The sequence below is a fragment of the Narcine bancroftii genome, chromosome 5 (genome assembly GCF_036971445.1).
Source record: "Narcine bancroftii isolate sNarBan1 chromosome 5, sNarBan1.hap1, whole genome shotgun sequence".
Classification (NCBI taxonomy): domain Eukaryota; kingdom Metazoa; phylum Chordata; class Chondrichthyes; order Torpediniformes; family Narcinidae; genus Narcine; species Narcine bancroftii.
Window position 1 is genome coordinate 226,542,600 of NC_091473.1, and position 21,916 is coordinate 226,564,515.

The 21,916-nt window shown below is 43.4% G+C and overlaps 1 protein-coding gene across 1 annotated transcript in view; it reads left to right on the top strand.

Moving 5' to 3' along the window:
- LOC138765540 (synaptotagmin-6-like) overlaps window positions 1-21,916 on the top strand; it is a 100,944-nt gene that overhangs the window by 16,205 nt on the left and 62,823 nt on the right. The gene's annotated exons all lie outside the window — the stretch shown is intronic.

A 21,916-nucleotide genomic window follows, 5' to 3' on the forward strand; every position in this document is an offset into this window, starting at 1 on the left:
TGGAGTTATGAAAACGCGCCCATAACGAGTCAATTAGTGGTTTTCAAACTTTTTCTTTCCACCCACATACCACCTTAAGCAATCCCTTACTAATCACAGAGCACCTATGGCATAGGGAATACTTAAAGTGGTATGTGGGTGGAAAGAAAAAGGTTGAGAACCACTGGTTTAGATTGTTGAGTAGTTTTATATAGGTCAGCAGAACATCGTAGGCTGTACTGTGCAGTGATGTTTTATGTTCTATGTTCAAACCCATGCTTGAGAGGTGAATGACATTTCTGAAGGCATGCCAGACATTTTATGATGACAATCAATGGCGAATTGTCTCTGGGAGGTCCAAGGAAGTGTACAACTCAATCAACTTTGCATGGTGAAAGACTCTTCATATCCTGCCACAGCCTGGAGTTGGGGCTTGTGGGTATTGAGGATCAGCCAGTTTGAGATGAAGATGATTAAATGGAATGATACCAGTGTAGCGGTGGCTACATTGCTCCTGCAATAACACACGCAACCAGACGGGTTGAGCTCAGTGAGCAGATTAGTTTATTGTAGGCTGCTGGGCTGCACTTATACTTCCAGCCCAGACCTGGCTGAGAACCGCCCTGGAGGGCGCTGACGTCACCTGGGTGTCATGTGGTCCCCCAGCATGGGTTTCTGAGCCCTGTGCTGGAAGGAAGGGAAATCCAAGACAGTGCCATTTTGGTCGGCTGCCCCTCCACGTGGATTACAAGCGGGGCTGGTTCACCTGCCTCGTGGTGAGCCGCCACACCAGGATTGAAAGTGTTGGCACATGCGGAACGTTGATGGATGAGGGAGGACCTCATAGAGGCATTGCGAATGCTGAAAGGCCTAGATGTAGTAGAGTGACAGAGTAGGGGAATCTAGGACAAGGGGCCACAACTTCAGGATAAAAGCACATCAGTTTAGACCAGAAATGCATAGCCAGAAGTTCGCAAGTCTGTGGAACTTGATGCCACAGGCAGCAGTGGAATCAAGGTTGTTGGGTGTATTTAAGACAGAAATTGACAGGTATTTGATTAGTCAGGGCATCAAGGGTTAATGGGAGAAGGCTGGGGAGTTGGACTGAGTGATAAGGATCAGCTCATGATTAAATGTCACAGCAGATCTGATGAGCCAATTGGCCTACTTCTGCTCTAACGCCTTGTAGTGTTGGGTTGGGCAGGGGGCTGTCAGGGGGTGGAGGGGAATCAGAAATCAGGAGAAGAGCTGGTTGTTGAGTTTAAGCAGGGGTGGGTGGACAGGCATTGAGCTGGAAAGGGGTGGGTATTTTGTGCATCAGGTGGAAAACCACCAACGTGGGGTTTGTAGCGTGACAAATTAGTGTAGGAGGTGCAGCTGTCACTGATGTTAGAGGCGGAAAAATTGGGAACAAGTGAATTTGCTGAAGAGACTGCCTGACAAGAACAATAGTCATATCTGAAACAGGTTCGCAATACCTGGGCTGGGACCTCCCTCCATACCACCTGGCTTGCAGCCAGCACTAGTGTGCATGGGGCGGAGGGAGGTACGAGCAGGTGTGCAGGGTAGGACCATTGTGCATATTCAAGGTCTTCCTTGTACTTCTAGAAGGCAGTGTTTCAATCATTTTCCCCTATGTGTACATTTCATTAAATCTGCAGGTTTCACTTTTAAAGAAACAGGGACTCTGTTTTTACAATAGATACTCTTATAATGAAACTAAATCCTCAAATATTCAAAAATTTAGAATCTGTATTTCTAGGTTTTGACTGAAAACTCTCCTTTTCCAACGATGAGATTCCACTGAGAACTTGAGTAGAAAATGGGAGTCAGAAATTGTGTCCCCATCTTCGAGACTGAGATCAGCAGATGCTGTGTTAAAGGCCTCAGATGAGACCCCTTATTGTTCTGTAATTGCAGTGGGAGACAGTCCAAGTTTTTGGCTGTAATTATCCATTCGATCTTGTGGGTTGCACCCAAAAGCTTCAGTTTGCACTGTTAAGGGAGAAAACAAAATGCAAAACATGAGTCATTTATTAGGTATGTGCCTGAAGGACAACAAAACATTGAAGACAAATTATGAACGCAAACGCTTGGGTTAATTTCGTGATTGAAGCTATTTCACCAAGAAATGCTTGATAGTGTAAAATTATTTACACATGAAATATAGGAACTTTCTGATCTAAAATGTTTAGTCATATTATTTGGTTAGTGATGTCTTTGCTTGGGTCTTAAAGCATCTGGTGGGGAAAATTGTGACCCAGAGCAGCTCTGCAAGACAATAGACCACACAAAACCATTTCACTTCACCCTAATGCATGCAGCACCACATTGAGGCAATAACAGTGTTCAAGTTCATTTATCATCTGATTGTGCAAGTACAACCCGACGAAGCAGCATTCTCCAGTCCATGGTACCACACACTGCAAACATGCATATGGGTATAATACACATACAAACTATACATATGCACAGTACTTATATATACATATATATATTTTTTTAAAATAAATAAATTTTTGTCAAATAAATAATTGAGTCTCGAAGGGTATGAGCAGTTCATCAGTCGTTCCGCAGCCTCACTGCCCATGGGAAGAAGCTGCTGTTCCTCAGCCTGGTGGGCTCTGGCTCTGATACTCCTGTATCACTTTCCTGGTGGGAGTAGCTGAAAGATGCTGAGTGGAGAGTGGTAGGGGTCCTCAATTGATTTTTCTTACTGTCTTTTGTAGACAATGATCCCAGTAAATCCCATCGATGGCAAAGTCTTCACACAAAAGCATAATAAATTTACTCACCGTCAGACAGAAATTTTCAGAGTTGCACATTTTATTTATTGACTTAAAGACTGCATCTCAATCCTGGTACTATTCCTGTTAACGATTTTACACCTGGACATTTCTGGAATTCTGCTTTGCTGTCAGTTTTGGCAATGTCTCAAGAGAGCCAATGTTTTATCACAGTTCTCTGAAATACTTAATGACATTTATGTTGCTTTGATGGTGTCTTAATGTCCTGAACGAGGAACTTCAGCTGGTTTTGATCTCGCCCTTCAGGAGAAGTTTGCCATCACAAACTGATACAGATGATGCATGATATATTACTAAGAGTGCTTGCACAGTACACATTCCAGGGCTGTTATAACAAAGACATAACGCAAGAGCAGTTTGCTGCAAACCTGTAGTTTTGGTCTGGAGGAGGAGAGAACTTCTCGCAACATTCCAGAGATAGGTGTTAACATCCCTAGTAGGCGATGACCAGCAAAATCATTTCCCTCATGTGCTTTGGATGAAGTCGATAGCATGTTCAGTTTCAAAGTGAACAAGCTTGAATATACAAAAGGTATAACAACAGACATGAAATGGTTGTATTACCATGTCTGGCAAGTTATAAGTAGTGCATTTGGCCCACAACAAATGATATATAGGCCATTTGTTAAAATGATTATATTACAATCCAGTTACACTTGGGAATATTCAAGTTGTTCACCTTAATACAAATTTATAATGGGGAGGGGGGTGGGGGGAAGGCCTGTGGATATTTGAAAACATCTTGAAAATGCAGAGTGCTTAAAATAGTATAAAAGACTGGCAATATGGTTTTAATAGGCTGGGTTCAAGTACACATTTGAAACCAACACTAGAAATCATCTATCCAGATAATACTGATTGAACTTGCATATAAATTGCTTAAATTGTGCATCTTTTTCATTACGTCTGGAATGTACAGTTCACCATGTCCCTCACAAATCCACCTAGTTCTGTTTATTGGCAAAGAGACTCTTCCAAAGTTGGATGAATGCAGGCCCGGAAAGCACATCAGACTACTTGTATTGAGCATTTGACATTCGTGTGGAAAATTTCACAGTGTGCAGGTAATACAAACACATCTGTACACAATGTGCATTGCCAGAAAAACATAATGGCATTATAGTTAAATCTCATACCTCCCAGGGACAGATGCACCAAGAAGTTTTGTTCACAGACCACGCGTGGCATCTCATGCAGTCTGAACCTTCATGGGTAGAAAATGCGTCAATAGCCACACCATTCAGTGTTGAGCCTTAAGGCGGAAGACCACGGCAAGCCTGCAAGAGCTTGCATGCATCTTGGACGAAGGCTTTTGTATGCTCTGAGGCGGGCGGAGCAGCACACATTAATTCTGTTGATCATCCGCTGAATTGGCAGCAAACTGTAGAAACTGAGTCCAACAGTCACTTGGATGAGCACATGGTCCAGGAACTGAATCCAGCGTTTGAGAGTAAGTAGACCCCGAGAACTGCCTGGTGTCCTGGAATTAATTTATGACATTACACACCTATCTTTGAGGAACTTGACAATGTATTAATCTCATCGACTTGAAAATTAATCTTGTAAAAACCCAGAGGTGAACTCAGTAACCATTACTCATTCAGTCAAACAATTACTTGTATTACTGATATTTTTTATTTATAGTAACGTCGTGAGATGGTTATAATATGAATGTTTGCTCTATGATGCAGCCGCAAAAACACCGAATTTAATGACTTGTTCATGACAATAAATTCTGATTCGGACTCTGATTCATTTTCCTCTGATGTGTTGTCAGTAACTTCCACTGATTTCCATCTGAGCAGCGCTTACACAATGTGCTACAGCCATGCCCAGAGGGGCTGTTCCTTGGATTGAAGTGATTCTTGCTGAGGATGCCGGCTCAATGTAATGCACAGCTCTGCTGGAGAAACTCAGCAGGTCATGCAGCAACCAAGTAAAGGGTAACCTTCACTCGGGGCCCGGGCCCGCCCCTCACTCAGGATGTGGGCTGCGCTGGTTGTCCATCTCCAGGGGCAACAACAGCACCTTCCGGTAACTGAGTTTATAAGTCTCTGTAAAGGAATCTATTTGAGACCGGAGTCAGTGAAGGAAAAAGTATACTGTTCTCTGAGAAATGAATAAACCAGAACTTTGATGGCAGTGGAACACCATCAATGGTCTGCAGGAGATTAAAATGATTCTGTTTCGCTCCTGGCACATGGTGATGTTTGCATTCTAGGTTTGCAGCTCATTGTTAATAGCCTCAATATAATTATATCCCCACAGTACACTTAGAGTCAAGTTACTGAACAAAATGATTTCATGACCATTACATTAAGAAGGGCAAGAGATAACTTGTAAATGACAGGAAACTAGTATCAACATTCAGCCATCTTTTGCAAGACAGCAACTTGTCCTCTGAAAGGTTTTCACTATAATTTATTTACCTTTGGCTTGGGGAAAAGGGATATTCAGCACATAATAATTTAAATTTGCAGATCAGTAAAGTGCTCCTATTTTTATCCAAAGTTGTTTATTGTTGGGGAACCAAGCTGATGCATTTGAAGACTATTAAATAACCTTATGTTTGGAGGTGCGATCAGTGGTGAAGATTATTGATTAGATTACATCAAATGGAGCTATGATCCCATTGAAGCTAACGCATGAAAGTTATGAATGAAAAAAATCTTTGCTGAAGAATAAATTGGATTTTATTAGCATATACCTATGAGTCTACAAATGACCTATTGGTGATTTATCTCTCTGGTACTCACTTGGGTTATAATAATGATGAACTCTCTTGAAATTTATGAGGCCTTTCATTTGCCAATAGTTCTATTTTTTATTAAGCCAGTTTTACAGCTGCCGGGATTTGGTGGTTGTGCAGCAGTTAAATTACTGGAGTAGTAATCCAGAGGTCTGAACTACGGATCTAGCAGCATCTGTTCAAATCCCACCAGAGCAGCTGTTAATCTGAAATTAAAAGAATGCTTGTCATTTTGCTGTCTACAAAACTATAGGATTTTAGTTCAAGTCCATCTGGTTAATCAAACATAGATCACCTCAACACAGTTCAGGCCCCTTTCCCACTATTTTGTGCCGACCTACGCTCCCTACTCCAAACTACCTAATTCTCGCCTTCTTCACACCCATAATATTCCATTTCCTTACATCCCGAAAGTGTTTCAGATGTCCCAACTGTATCACCCTTCACCACTACACTTGATGATGCATTCCAGGAACCCACCGCTCTCTGGCATCTCCCCTAAACTTTCCCCCATTCACTTTAATCAGTTGGTTAATGGCATTTGTTACCATTGGCGCAAGAAAATGGTTGCTGGCTTTCCACCCCGTCAAACTTTGATAGTTTGTTTTCCTGAAGTTAAAGAAAGGAGTTTTTTTTTGGTGTTACAACTCGATGAGAATTTGGGATTGAGCCCACGACCACCTTGGACCTTTAAGAACACAATGTTGTTGCCGGAATAAGATCTTGCTTCCAGCATTCAATATTTAATGTGCCTCAACTGGTTTGGCTCCACTCAAGGTTCTTGTTGTGGTCCATTATTTTAAAATATAAAGATTCAGCACAATTAACAGGCCCTTCCACCCCACAAGCCCATGACACCTAAATACACCCATGTGACAAATTAACCTATACACCTTTGGAATGTGGGAGGAAAATAGAGCAAGTGGATGAAACTCACACAGGCATGGGAAGAATGTCCAAAGTTGTTATAGGCAGTGCTGGATTTGAAGCCAAGTCAGTGGCTCTATAATTTTTCTTTGGCTTGGCTTTGCGGACAAAGATTTATGGAGGGGTAAATGTCCATGTCAGCTGCAGGCTCGTTTGTGTCTGACAAGTCCGATGCGGGACAGGCAGACAGGGTTGCAGCGGTTGCAGGGGAAAATTGGTTGGTTGGGGTTGGGTGTTGGGTTTTTCCTCCTTTGTCTTTTGCCAGTGAGGTGGGCTCTGCGGTCTTCTTCAAAGGAGGTTGCTGCCCACCGAACTGTGAGGCGCCAAAGTGCACGGTTTGAGGCGATATCAGCCCACTGGCGGTGGTCAATGTGGCAGGCACCAAGAGATTTCTTTAGGCAGTCCTTGTACCACTTCTTTGCTGCACCTCTGTCATGGTGGCCAGTGGAGAGCTCGCCATATAACACGATCTTGGGAAGGCAATGGTCCTCCATTCTGGAGACATGACCTACCCAGCGCAGTATGATCTTCAGCAGCGTGGATTCGATGCTGTCGGCCTCTGCCATCTCGAGTACTTCAATGTTAGGGATGAAGTCGCTCCAATGAATGTTGAGGATGGAGCGGAGACTTAACCAGGCCACAGTGGTGGCATTCTGTCTCTACCTGGTACTATGCTAGAGTCACCAAATACAAATTAAGTTTGTGTTTTCATTATTGTTGATTCTGTCACAGACTTAATCAAAACAGCTGCGGATGAGTGTGTCCCCACCAAATCGTTTGGGGTTTTCCCCAACCAGTAGGCCTAGATGAAAAATGAAATCTGAAACCTGCTGAGAGCCACATCACAGACATTTCAGTTCAGGGATCCAAATCGATACAGACAGAGCAGGTTGGACCTGCAAAAAGCCTATCTCCCCAGCAAAGTGGAGATTTCAGATGAAAAAGGAAACGACAAGGGATGCCCGACAGTTGATTTATCCCTACACCCATTTGATGACAGTCACAGTGAAGAACCACCCCTCCACATCCCCCAATTATCCCATCCTGTCCGTATCTGAGGATGATATGCATGTTACCTTCAGGAGAGTGAATCCGAGGAAAGAATCTGGCCTGATGAAGTACCTGGCCGAATGTTAAAAATCTGTGCTGGCCAACTTACCACTGTATTCATGGATATGTTCAGCATCTCATTCCACCTGTTTCAAACAGGTGTCAATCATACCAGTTCCCAGAAGAGAGCAGTAACCTGCCTTCATGACTATCGGTCAATAGCACTTACGTTTATGGTGATGAAGTGAAGTGTTTTGAAAGGCTGGTGTTGAAGTACATCAGCTTCTGTCTGAGCGGTGACGTGAATATGTTTCAGTTCACTTATCGTAGCAACAGGTGGATGGCATCTCACTGTCTCTACACAGAGCCCTGCAACACCTGGACAGTAAAAATGCTCTTTATCAACTACAGTTCAGCATTTAAAACCATCATCCCCTCAAAATTGATCAGCAAACTCCAAGACCTGGGACACAACATACTGCTGTGACATTGGATAATGGATTTCCTTACCTCCAGACCACAATCGGTGAGGATTGGTAAGAGCATTGCCACAATCTCCATCAGCACCAGAACACCAGAGGACTGCATTCTTAGCCGCCTGCTCTACTCACTTTACATTTACGACTGTGTGGCTCAGTATGATAATAACACCATGCAACGATACCACAGTAGTGGATTGTTTAAAGAAAGGTGATGAGTCAGTAAACAGGAGGGAGATTGAAAACTTGGCTGAATGGCGCACTCATAACAACCTTGCAGTCAATGTCACCAAAACTAAGGAGCTGATTGCTGACTTCAGGAAGGGAAAGCCGGAGATATATGATCCAGTGATTATTGGGAGATCAGAAGTAGAGAGGTTGAGCAAATTTAAGTTCTTGGGAGTCACTATCTTAGAGAATCTTTCCTCGACCCAACACACTAATGGCATCATGAACAATGCATGTCAGTGCCCTTACTTCCTCAGGAGTTTGTAAAGGTTTTGTATCACACCAGAAAGCCTGGTAAATTTCTACAGATGTGTTCTGGAAAGTGTCCTGACTGGCTGCAACACTGTCTGGTATGGGGATACCAATACCCCTGAGCATAAAGCCCTCCAAAAGATCGTAGATACAGCCAGGACATCACAGGCAAATCCCTCCTCACTATTGAGAGCATCTAGAGGGAACGCTGCCATCAGAGGACAGCAGCGATCATCAAGAATCCACACCGCCCAGCACACGCTCTGTTCTCACTGCTACCATCAGGAAAGAGGTGTCGATGCCACAAGACTCGCGCCACCAGGTTCAGGAACAGCTGCTACCCCTCCACCATCAGAGTCCTCAATAACAAAATCAATCAGGGCCTCATTTAAAGACTCTGACTTGGGCAATTTATTGATTTGTTTTCTCTCTGTGTATTGCACAGCTTGTTTACATTTGTTAACTATTTACATTTCTTTCTTTGGTTATATGTGTACGTTGTGTACATTTTATTTTTACACTACCAAAAAGTAGTAATTCTACCTCAACCACAGAAAAAAAATTTCAGGGTTGTATGTACTCTGACAATAAAACTGAAAATATTTGTCTGAAAATATGGATGGTTTGTGGACAGACACGATAGATTTTGACATTCAGTCTCTCAATTCTATTGCTATGGGTCACTGAGATGGCCTGTATAAATTGGCCTGATTTTACAAGAAGGCACTACAATCCTGTTCATTTGTTAACTTCATCCCATATACTCATGGTCAATTGTAGCTTGGGCCTTTCAGTTCTAGAAAAAAAACGATGCTTGTTTCTAGAGCATAACTATACAGGTAAATATTTTTGACAGAATGGTCCTCAGTGCTGGGAGATGCATCAGGCAATGCTGGCTCTCTCATTGGTGTTGACCTTCAGACGTATATTTGGCATCAGTATTGTCCTGGCTCAGTGAATGGCGCCTGCAACATCATCTCAACCATTTAAAAGAATCTACTGTGGACCAATTGGGAGATAAATCACAATGGGTTAAATGTGAATAAGAGGCATGGAACTTTAGATTCTGAAATTCACTACAAGGGCGAAGACAATTTTACCCATTGTCTTTCTTCTTTCTTTGGGTTGGCTTCGCGGACGAAGATTTATGGTAGGGTATGTCCACGTCTGCTGCAGGCTCGTTGGTGACTGACAAGTCCGATGCGGGACAGGCAGGCACGGTTGCAGCGGTTGCAAGGGAAAATTGGTGGGTTGGGGTTGGGTGTTGGGTTTTTCCTCCTTTCGTCAGTGAGGTGGGCTCTGCGGTTTTCTTCAAAGGAGGTGGCTGCCCACCAAACTGTGAGGCACATATGTCCACTCAGCTCAATGGCCAGTTCCACAGCCTTGTGTGCTATACTGTACTTAATAGTAATGTTGTTCGAGGCCACATGGGCCAACTGGCCATAAGGAAATAGAAGAAATAAATGAAATATGTGACTGTTGATACAGAAATAAAAGTGCCTGAAGATGCATAACTGGCAACAGTATCAGCCAAGAGTAACCTGCAGAGCTCCATTTGAGGCTGCCGTAGGCACGATGGACTGAGCATTACTTTTGACATAGATTTATACCGATGAACAATTGCATGAGATTATAGTGACACAGACGTGGGCCACTTGGGTCATTGAATCTCCCAGAAATGGGGACAGGAAGAAAATGCATTCATTCACCGTGAGCAGTGTTTGACATGCCAAGGAGGGAATTTTTCATTTTCTCGTTGCCAGCCTCTGTACCGTGACAAATTGTACTTCCTCTTGATTGAAAGAGATTTGTAAGTTACATTTGTCCTAATGGGCTGTTCATTTTTTCTCCTGCAACATCATTTCTACTAGGCTTCATTCTCTTTGGTCCCTCCGCAGCCTGAAGCAGCTTTTACATTCAACCATTAATATGTATATCATTCTTCATCTGAATAATCAATTCATACAGCAGGGACATGTTTGCTTACTTAGTGGAATCAATAATACATCAAAAAGCTTTGGAAATATTTTCTAACTGAAAACCAACACAGCCACAGCAATATTACAGACAGGTTACAACATTAGAAAATTACTCAGACATGGGGAAAATAGTGTAAACAAATCAGCCATTTAACATATGTTGAATGCCAATCAATGGCCAGCAGAATGTACCTTATCTTATAAAGCTGCTTTGCATTCATCTGGAGTTTGATGGGGAAAAGAGCCCGTGAAACTATTACATATTCCATGTAATTGCATCAATTTGATCTTTCCCAGCCTGCTCATTTGTTGTGTTTATAAGTATTTCAAAACTCTTGGCAGAAAGCTGTTGAGGAAGAACTTTTCACAAACTAATGAACAGCACATCATTCATTCAGTCACAATTGCCATTGTGGGCCTTTAAAGAGATGTCTATCATCAAGGCAGAGAAGATTCCGTATGACTTGTCATACTGAAGTGAGATGAGATTGTATTCAGTTGGAGAGATTTGGGTTGATCATTGACCATGGCAGAGGATTAAACGGTCATGAAGACAACTCAGTTTTGGATGAAAGGAGCAATCTCTCAATGTCCTGATTGCTTGGCACAAGTTGACATACTTTGCTGACTCTATGGAACCTGTGCAGAATGATGGTTGGCCACTTTATTGGCAATGGTGCTATAAGTGGAAGTACATTTCAAGACCTTTTCTTTCTTTGGCTTGGCTTCACGGACGAAGGTTAATGGAGGGGTAATGTCCACGTCAGCTGCAAGCTCGTTTGTGGCTGACAAGTCCGACGCGGGACAGGCAGACACGGTTGCAGCGGTTGTAAGAGAAAATTGATTGGTTGGGGTTAGGTGTTGGGTTTTTCCTCTTTTGTCAGTGAGGTGATGTGGGGGGGCTGGTAGTCATGGTGGGGAGCTGGCTGATGGAGGACCTCAGTTTTCTTCAGACTGACTTCCAGGCCAAACATTGTGGCAGTTTCCGCAAAACAGGACGTCAAGCGCTGAAGAGCTGGCTCTGAATGGGCAACTAAAGCGGCATCGTCTGCAAAGAGTAGTTCACGGACAAGTTGCTCTTATGTCTTGGTGTGAGCTTGCAGACACCTCAGATTGAAGAGACTGCCATCCGTGCGGTACCTATTTGGTACTGAAATATCAGAGTTCTTGTTTGTCATGGTGTTGATACCTCATGTTTCAAGAGACCCAATTCTCCCTGAGATCATGTTAGTTTCTGCTGAATCCTCCGTTTTCTTTTCCTGCACCTTAACGATTTGATGGACTATTGCAAAATGCACCTTAGCATAGGTAAACATCAAGAGGAGCATTGACAGGCATGTGTAGCAGAGGTGTAGCAATGTAAGGAGAAGGGTAATGGGACTGGTGGCATTTTCCTGCTGGAAGCTAGAATCAAACCAAAAGACAACACAACTCAAGAGTTGTGTTGTTTCAATTTGTAAGAAAGTAGCGACATTGACTCCGAGATCAATGGTTTTGATTGAGACAGGCTCAAATGTATCCAATCCAGGTATTTTGTAGGTTTGAGAGTTAATTCAAGGTCAGCTGGTCAAATCATACTTAAATTATACAAGCAAAGCAGTCCTTTGTAGTTTTGATATCATCCTGAGGTATTGAAAACCAGTCTATTTTCCTTAAAATTAAGGCTTTAATTTTTTTCACTCTATTTTTAACCCCTCCCTCTAAACAAGGTTATCTGTATATATTGTAAATATGAATTGAATAACGGCCCCCAGACAAGGAATCCTTGGAGAATCCACATTGCTTTAATTCTCAGATTATGATAATAATCCATGAATAGGACCCACATCTTATCAAATTCACACTTTGCATCTTTAATATTATATCTATTTTTTTTCCAAATTTAAATAAGACATGACATCATGTAACCATTGAATGTGAGTGGGTGAAACGTTATCGTTCCACTTCATCAAAATTGCTAGTCTACCTATCAATGAAGCAAAAGCTAAAGGTCTTTTTACACCGCCGAGTACACGTGAGTTAACCTTTCAAATCGCGCCATGTGAAAAGAAATAACCGGGAAGGGCGAGTCAATTTCTACCAGGCTCTCAACTCTGCATGGAGCAGGCTTGAGAGTCCAGCCAAGTTAACTCGCCATTCGCCTTCTGGCAGAGTGAAATGACAACCAATCCTACCAGGTATTATTAATGATGTTAGGGCCTGTGTGCTTGTGCCAATCTGGCAGGTAAATTTCACAGCACAGTCAGCTGCGCTCCAACAGTCCCGCCACCCGCGTTCTGACAGCCTCTCACCCCACTGCCTTACTGACCCCACTCTGGTGCCTGAACCGTTTCCCACAATAACCAAGCACAAATAGAGCTCCCCTCCATGGTTTAAGTACCCTGAAAGCAGCCATCATTTCCTGTTTGAATAACAGGAACCTGGGGAAACGACGTGAGGGGAGCAGGCAGCATGAGGGAGCAGGATGGGAGAATGGGCAGCATGAGGGAGCGGGGCAGGGGGAGTGGGCAGCATGAGGGGGATAGGGCCCAGTGTGAGGGGAGCAGACTGGCAACACGGTGGCAGTGGCATCCCTCTTGCAGGAAATGAGATGGACCCCGAGTGCCACCATGGCTGGAGCGGAGGTCTCTCACGCCGGAACCCACCTGACCCTGATGTCCGGCCTTCTGCCCTGCTTGGCGGCCGGCTGCTCATTCACCACTGTGAGTGTGGTGGCCCAGGGAAAATTATTGATTAGTATTTAGAAAGCAATCCATCGAAAACAACACAAAAAGTATTTTTTGTAAAGTGTACAGATGCTGTTAACATTTCCGCAATAAACATTTAGTCAGCTGGCTGTCAGAGCACTGTAGGTTAAATGTCACTCCTGGCGTCACCGCTGGAGGAGGGACCCCCCCCCCCATCTGACTTAAAATCCTGAGTAACAGAATTCCTGGCAAATAACGGTGCAGTGTGAAACACTGCTGGGTTCAGCCAAGCCCTGCAATTTTTCCCATTTCCTAGGCGGGTCAGCAGTGAGAAAAGGACTTCTGATTCTCTGCTGGATTAAGGATGGAGATATATCCTCTTCGAGAGAACAACCAAATAAAGCAATCAAAGGACAAGGCTTTAATTTATGGTTTTCCTGCAAACATCTTGTGTTCTTTTTCCCCACATTGTAATACCTGAGTCTAAACTGTATTCCATCTAAATTGGAGCACTAAACGTTTGCTGTGTGGATATCTCATGCCTGCTGCCGATACTGCTGCATACCATCGTGATCCAGTGTGAGGGCGGCGATCTGCATTTTGTAGTGGGAGCCGCTGCTTTTAAAATCATTATTGATTGGACACATTGCGCCTGCAGCCTCTCCTCGACTGACATGTCTCTAATGGGACTTCTTGCAAACCAAGACACAGCTAGAACTGTATCCTCCGCTTTAACATGGACGGTGCGGTTAGCGCAACACTGTTACAGCACCAGCGACCGGGACTAAGGTTCGAATCCGGCGCTGTGCGTAAGGGGTTTGTATGCTCTCCCCACATCTGCGTGGGTTTCCTCTGGGTGCTCCGGTTTCCTCCCGCTCTTCAAAACGTACCGGGGTCGTAGGTGAAATTGGGCGGCACGGACCTGTGGGCCGAAAGGACCTATTGTCATGCTGTATGTCTTTTTTTTTTAATTAGCATGTTTGCGGGAACAGAGTAGGGCACCCTACCCACCCACATCACCCCCCGCACTTTATTTGTTCGGATGATGACATTAACAAGATGAGATGGACCTCAGGATTCCTGTCCCTTGCATCAAACAGTGGTAGCAGGAAGTTAGTAGAGAGGTTGCACCCAGGAACAAGTCTACCCAGACCTAGATGCAGTGCAGGAAGAGATCCCGAGGCTTCGAGGTTTTGCCTGCATATCATGCGCTCCTCAATCTCAACCCACATCCACAGTCTGCTATCCCACTTCTACAGGGTCCTTTCATTCTTGTTATTTGTTTATGTAAAAGGGACAAGAGCAAAATCCTAGGTAAGCACGGCACATCCAATATACATGACCAGCACCACACCTAATTATTGAACTGTAAAATTTAACCATTTCATGACAAGTGTTTCAAAATTAACCTCCCCCTTTGTTTCACAGCATAAAGTAACCCAGAACTGGCACCTATCCTGAACTAGAAGAGTCATGGTCATTGGTAGCTTCCAAAGGAGAAAAGGATCAGTACTTGACATGCAGGTATTGCCAGGATAAGGGAAAAGACGAGAAAAAGTCTAATTGGACTTGTTCTTTGAAAGAAATGGCACATACTTAACATCAGCGTGGCTCCCAGCTACACAGCTGTATTTAATGATTGGACAAGGTTTGAATGCAGTCCTGTGTAACAATATAAAAGATGTGGTCTGGGGTAATACAATAACTGATGGAAGCACTGGAAGAAAGCCAGGGCTGTGACAGCACACTTACAATGTGTACTTCATTAGCCACATTCTAATGACCTGCTTGCTTCTGAATCTCATGTAGTAGTCATAACAGTCCTCAGAAAAGTAGTTTGCAGACTGGTTGCCATTCCTCCCTGGTTACACTGATCCTTGCCCAGTTCAATCTCAGGGAAAGGAGTTCCTCGCTTAGAAAGAAGGGAAGCTGGCCACTGTTGTCATCATTATGTAATAAAATTTGCTTTTATTGTGGGGGGGGGGGGACCATTGCAGTGCAGATATTGCGATCAATTACATTCCAAAATAAAGAAGCAGTACAAGAAAATAGGAGAAAGTGAGATGGTGCATGTGCGTATTGTCCATTCTAAAAGCTGATGACAGGGGAAATAACGGTCCTGCAGCTGAATGCTCCTGTATCTTCGTCCTGAGGGTGGTAGTGTGAAGAGGGCATGGCCTGGTTGATGGGGATCCTTGAGACCAGAGACTGCTTTCTGAAGGCACAGCGTCTTGTCGATGTCCTCCATGGAGGGAAGACTGGCGCCTCTGATGTCATGGGCGGAGTTCACAACTCTGTGGAGTGTCCTGTCCAATGGCACCTCAGTGCTGGCACCTCCTCTCCACACCTGTAGACATTTTCAAGAGTCTTTGGTGACAAACCAAATCTCCTCACAAAATATAGCCACTGGCGAGCATTCTTCATGATTGATGTGGAGGCTCCAGGATCCTCGGAGACATTGGTGCCAAGGCATTTGAAGTTCTTGACTCTCTCCACTGCTGACCCCTCAATGAGGGCTGGTTCCTTCTCCTGATTTCCCTTTCCCGGTCCTTGGTTTTGCTAATGTTGAGTGCAAGGTTGTTGCTGTGACACCACTCAGCCAGCTGATCTATCTTCCTCCTTTAGAGGCTTTCTCATTGCATTCTGTGATTCTGCCGACGACCATGGTATAATTGAAAAATTGGTAAACAGTATTTCCAGTAGCTGCTTGGGAAAGCCATTGTGCCATCTGCTTTCACCCTTCTTTTATAACCATCCAATATTGCTCTCCTCGACCAAATGGCACTCTTCCATCTTAAAAGAATGAAGAATACTTGCGGGTAAAACATTCTGCTCAGCAAGTGGAAATCAATACTGAACTGACTAGCAGAGCGATGCTTGTCATCAAATAGACAAATGAAGCTGCTACTTTAACTTCTAATTAGTTCCATAAATCCCATGCTAAGCTAAGGATGTATTGTTGTTGAAACTTGCAACCAAATCTGATCAAGAAGAATTATGTTTGCTGTAAAGCAATGGCGTGAGAGATTCCCTCTGAGATCACTAAAAATAGTGGCTATGATAGTCCTACCATATCTTGTGTAACGGAATATAGACATTTTTTTTGGGGAGATAAATTGGGGCAGGTATGTTAGTGCAGGTCACATACAAACACTTTAAAACAGATCTTATTTAAAATACTGGAGCTCTGCTTATGAAAGACACGTCGGGGCCTCAGAGCCTTTGCAAAAGCTTTGGAGAGTGCCCAAGAGACTTCACTAATGGATTGTTGTTTACAAAAAGGCAATAGATGAAAGAGCTAGTTGGAGCCACATTCTGTATAGAAGGGAACTTGCTGTTCTAAGAGGGTCATCTGGTTTTGTGAGCAGCGAGGGTCAAACAGGCTTTCTCCAGTACCTCCACAACTGATTCCTTTTGATCAGCCCCCCTTCTCTCTCTCGCTCTCTCTGAGAGAAAGCCTGTTTGACTTTCTCTGCTTGAAAAACCACATGACCCTCTGAGAACAGCAAGTTCTCTTCCATACAGGATGCAGCTCTGACAAGCACTTTCATCTGTTGCCTTTTTATAAACAACAATCCATTAAGACATAACCTATCCTGGACACATCACATCTGTTTCCTTGTCAGGAAGGCTCAACAGTGACTGCACTTCCTTTCAAAGTTGAGACGGGCAAGGCAACCAGCCACCATCCTGTCAGCTTTCTACAGAAGCTCTATTGAGACCATCCTGGCTCTACTGCATCACTGTGTGGTACAGTTGCCATAAAGCAACGAATCGGAGGTCAATCCACACGTCTATGGAAGCAGTAGGGAGGATCACTGAGGTCTCCCTCCTTCCCCTCCCCACCATTGATGTGATTTTCTGGGATCGTTGTTTAAAAAGAGCTCACCGTCAGGAAAGAGGTAAGGAAGTATTAGAGCCAGATCCACCAGGCTGAGGAACAGCTTCTTCCCATGGGCAGTGAGAATGCTGAACTGCTAAAACAACTCCCCGTGACTCTACTATTTATTAATAATACTTATTTTTAATATATGTGCATAAGAAATGTACTGAATATAGATTCTATGTACCTGCGTATATGTATAGCTATATCTGTATGTGTGTTTGCACTTTGGACCGGAGAAAGTCATTTTGTCGGGTTGTACTGGGACAATCAGCTGATAAATCAACTTGCACTTCACTGGATCTATGGGTCTGAATGATTCCCTAGTTACACCCAGCAGCCTTTGCTAGATCTTATGCAGCTGTCTGTCAAGGGGCCTCATTAAAACTATGCACCATTTTCACTGCCTCACGCAGCGTCGCTCCCTTCTTCCACCATCTCAGAAAGAAAAGACTGACGGTGTCTTCAGCAGAATGACCTGTCACTGACCTCTATTTATTTATCAAAATCTAAATATTTAAATTTTCAAATGTTGTTGCGCTAATGCTTTGATGGATCCACAAAAAAAACATTCTAATCCAAAGCTTTGTTCTAGCATCGGGCTATAAAATTCAATAGAGTATAGAATCAAGGGACATGCTGAGTAGGAGGCAAGAGCCTCTTTAGACTAATGTCTCCATTGTTAGATCAGCCTCTGGAAATGTCAGTGATTACTCCCCAAGCCTTTTGCTTTATGCTTTAATGCTGCATAATAATTTCATAATATTTGGAGAACGTTTTAGCTGAGAGGAAAAGCAAATTGTGTGGAGGGCACAGAGAATCAGATGGGTTAAGTGAGTGGGCAAGGATCTGGCAGATGGAGTATAACCTCACTGAATGTGAGATCACCCACTTTGGATGGTAAGATAGTAGATTGGACATTTACTTCGATGGTGAAAAAATGCAACCTGCAATTGTGCAGAGAGATCTGGCATACTTTGTACAGATATTGCAAATGGGTAGTTTGCAGATGAAGGAGATATCAAGAGGGAAGATAAGAAATGAGATGTTGACCTTCATTGCTAGAGGGATTGAATTTAAGAGCAGAGGGTACTGGTCAGGCTGCACCTGGAGGACTGGTCAGGCCGCATCTGGATGACTGGTACAATTCTGGCCTCCTTACTTGAGAAAGGATATACTGGAGATGATGCAGAGGCAGTTCATCAGGTTGATTCTGGAAATTAAGGGATTATCTTATGAGGAGAATTTAGAATTAGAAAATTAAATGGTGAATGGTGGAGCAGGCTCAAAGGGTCAAATGGCCTACTTGCTCTCTCTTTATTATGTAACATGCAGGTCTAGAAATGGCATGTTAAGAGGCATTTCATTTCTGTGTGCTGATCTCAGGCGAAGAAATTCTCAAGGTCCAAGGCACAGTTGATCGTACCTTGTGAGTGTAACTTGCATAACAGCCAATCCACGTCTATGCTCTGCCATTGTGGGAAGGAGACATTGCAGAGGCAATGGGCTGGGAGACAAATGGAGTTATTTATGTTTTCTCAGATAGAATTTGCGAGATTTTTACTGGTCTGAAGAATGTCCGATGTCTTCGCTTTGGTCGTTCACACATGGATGACCAAAACTCGAAATCTCCGTTTCCTTACACGAGTTTCGACCGCATTCTGGAAGTGTGATAAGTAAAGAGGTGGGACTTGCAACACGCTTCATCGATATGTGCAATTCATTAACCCATTGTTCACGGAATGCCTGCAGTTAACTTCTGACTGCAGGCATTCCGGGAAATTTACTCGGGGTCTAAGAGATAAAATATTGGAATGGGAATAGCACCCTCATTCCCGTTCCCACCTTTTTACACAGTGTGTGTTCCAGGAAAATGCCAATAATTTCCTGGAATGCAACTGTTGTGTAAAAATCATAAAGGTTGAGGTGAGATGATTGTGTGCCAGTGATTATAAGATGGTTAGAGGGTGTGGATTGGTTGGACTGATTATCTGAAATAGGTGAAGGGAATGGTGATGGAGTATTTGTAGAAAGCAGGGAATTGATGGAGGTAATTATCAGGAAAACAAAGAAAAGGACTTGACGCTTCATATTCAGTGGCTTTTAATTAACTGCAGGGAGTTTCAATCCTCTAAAGAACTGGTTCATCATGCAAATCCCATTCAGTTCATATGTGCTTGACAGCACTGAGCATGCCTGAACCTTTGAGCCTACATCTAATTGACAGGGTTACAATAGGAATAGGTCTTAGCTCTCAGATTTTTAAGCTATTCCTTACAAACTATCAAAAATATTGTGCAAAATAACAAACTGCTGGAGGATCTCAGTGAATCAAGTGGTATCTGTGGGTAGAAATGAATTAATTTAAAAATACAGCACATAAACAGGCTCTTCCACCCCACAAGCCCATGCTGTCCAAATACACTGATTTTCCTACATACCCCATCTGCTTTTTGAGGGTGGAAGGAAAGCAGAGCACCCAGAGGAAAAGGACACAGGCAAGGGGAGAATGGCAAGCTCCTTATAGACAGTGCAGGATACAAACCCAGGTCACTGCCACTGTCGACGTTTCGAGTGGAAACCCTGCATCAGGGCTGAAAGTAGGGAGGGAGAAGATACTTATTATAAAGAAGAGGTGGGGTTGGGGGGATGGGAACAGGAGCCAGAGATGATAGGTGGACAAAGGAGGAGGTGAATATTTTCAGGCAGAAGGAACCAGGTGAGAGGTGGATTGGAAAACAGAGGCAGGTGAGTGATAGCTGGAAGGGAGAAAGGGAAAAAAATGATCCAGATGGAGGGAAGATGAAGGCAGCAGCTGGAAGGAGATAGTGGGAACACAAAGCATCCAGTGCTGCAATCTGATAAGAAAGGAAGAGTGATAATGGGAACCAGTCGGGGAGAGAAGAGGGGCATATGGAACAAGATAGTGGAGGACATCTGATGAGTGAAATATGTGCATATTAGGTGGGTGGAACCAGGAGAGGAACGGGGAGTAAAATGCACGATGGGGAACTGGAAGAAAGATATGGGAAAGAGAACTCAATAAAATGGGAGGACCAGAGGTGGATTGGAAGCAGAGAGAAATGGTTGGGGGGGGGGGGGGGGGGGTCATCCGAATTCAAGGTTCAATATTCACACCATTGGGCTGCAGACCGTACAGGGGGAGTATGAGATGTTGGATGCAAAAAAGGGGGTGGATGGACAAGTCAATGCAGGAATAGAAAAGGATGCTGGTGGCATTCTTTTTACATTTAAAAAAAAATTAAATTTAGACGTATTGCACATTAACCAGGCCCTTTCAGCCCATGGACCTGTGCCGCCCAATCACACCTAATTGATCTACAACCCCCAGTATGTTTTGGAGGGTGGGAGGAAATCGTAGCCCCCAGGAAAAACTCGTACAGACTCGAGGATACCAGACAAACCCATTTCACACAGTGCAGGATTCGATTCCCATCCTGATCGCTGGTGCTGTAACAGTGTTGCACTGACCGCTACGTTATCCATGCTGCCCTTTACTGGTTCCTGGGTATGGCCACTATGTAGAGATCACAGGAGCTCTGTGAAACAGTCCCCAAATCCATGCATGTAAGGGAGGCCCACCTCAGTAGACAAGGTTGGAGCAGAGACGCATTAAGCTTTGCCTCACCTGGAAGGGCTGTTTCGGTCCTGGGATAGTAATGAGAAAGTGTTGCAGGAGAACGTGTCAGGGAGGGCTGGATGGGGATGGAGTCGCAGAACAGGGAATCATGGAGGAAGAGTCCCTGCAAGAGGCTGAAAGAGATGGGGAGGAGGAGATGTGGATCGTGGTTGGATCCTGATGGCAGAAATGAAGGAAAATGTTAAGTCAGATGGTGACAATTTCTAGACTTAATGATACTTGAGGTGTTATTAATAATTTGACATAGAAAATGTTTCAGATGTGAGGTTTTACAGGGGAACTGCATGAAAGGCTTCTAATGTACTTGATCTTCACAGTAGTACTCAGATAATTCATTAGGTAATGATTTAGAAGGCTTGACATCTGACTCACCAGGTGAAGTTTGCTCTGATTCTTTTATTCATCAGCACCTGCAGATCCCTTTACATTTACTGAGCTCACTAGAATATTTATTATAATACTGTGTAATATTAAAAAAAGTGAAATGAAATTGTGCTCAAGGATACTTATTAGGATTAACATCCGAAGTCCAGAAATTATCCCTATCTGGCACTTTCTCTTTAGAATTTGTTGAATAGAAATGAATTTTTAGATTCTAATGAGTGCTTTTTGTTCATATTCTACAATCCTTGATCTTTTTTATTCACTACTCTAGTATCTATTTAACACACTTTGCTTCTCCAAAGTACAAACATTATGATTTTACTTTTGTCAAAATTTAGAGGAGTTTATATTAAAGATTTTCAAAGGCATAACTGAAAGGACATTACTTTTGCTTGACGTAACTATTTAAAGGAAGCCTTGGTCTTTCTGTTCTGATGCCCAGCACGGATAAATGAAGATCACTTATTACAGCAAATACAGCTTCAAGTAACTCCTTCGTTAATATTCGTTTTAAGGTCCCAGTATAATGAATGCTGTATCGTGACCAAGTGCAACTGAAAGGAATCATGGAATATATCAACCGCACACTGTAATAGAAAGATGCAAACTCATGGATAATTAGTGTGGTCATGGGGTCTCGGAAATGTGGGTAGGCAGAGAGATTGATTGAAGCCAGCTTCAGGAAGTGAAAGGAAGCCTGTCTCCTTTTCTCAATATGTGTGATAATTTAACTATTACTGAGGGGTTTAAAAACATAATGCTTGCATCTGTATTCTCCTTTCTTCTGTGAACCAACAAACTAAATCTGCAGGGGATAGGTTGTTTCTTGTTCCCGATACCAGCATCTGCAT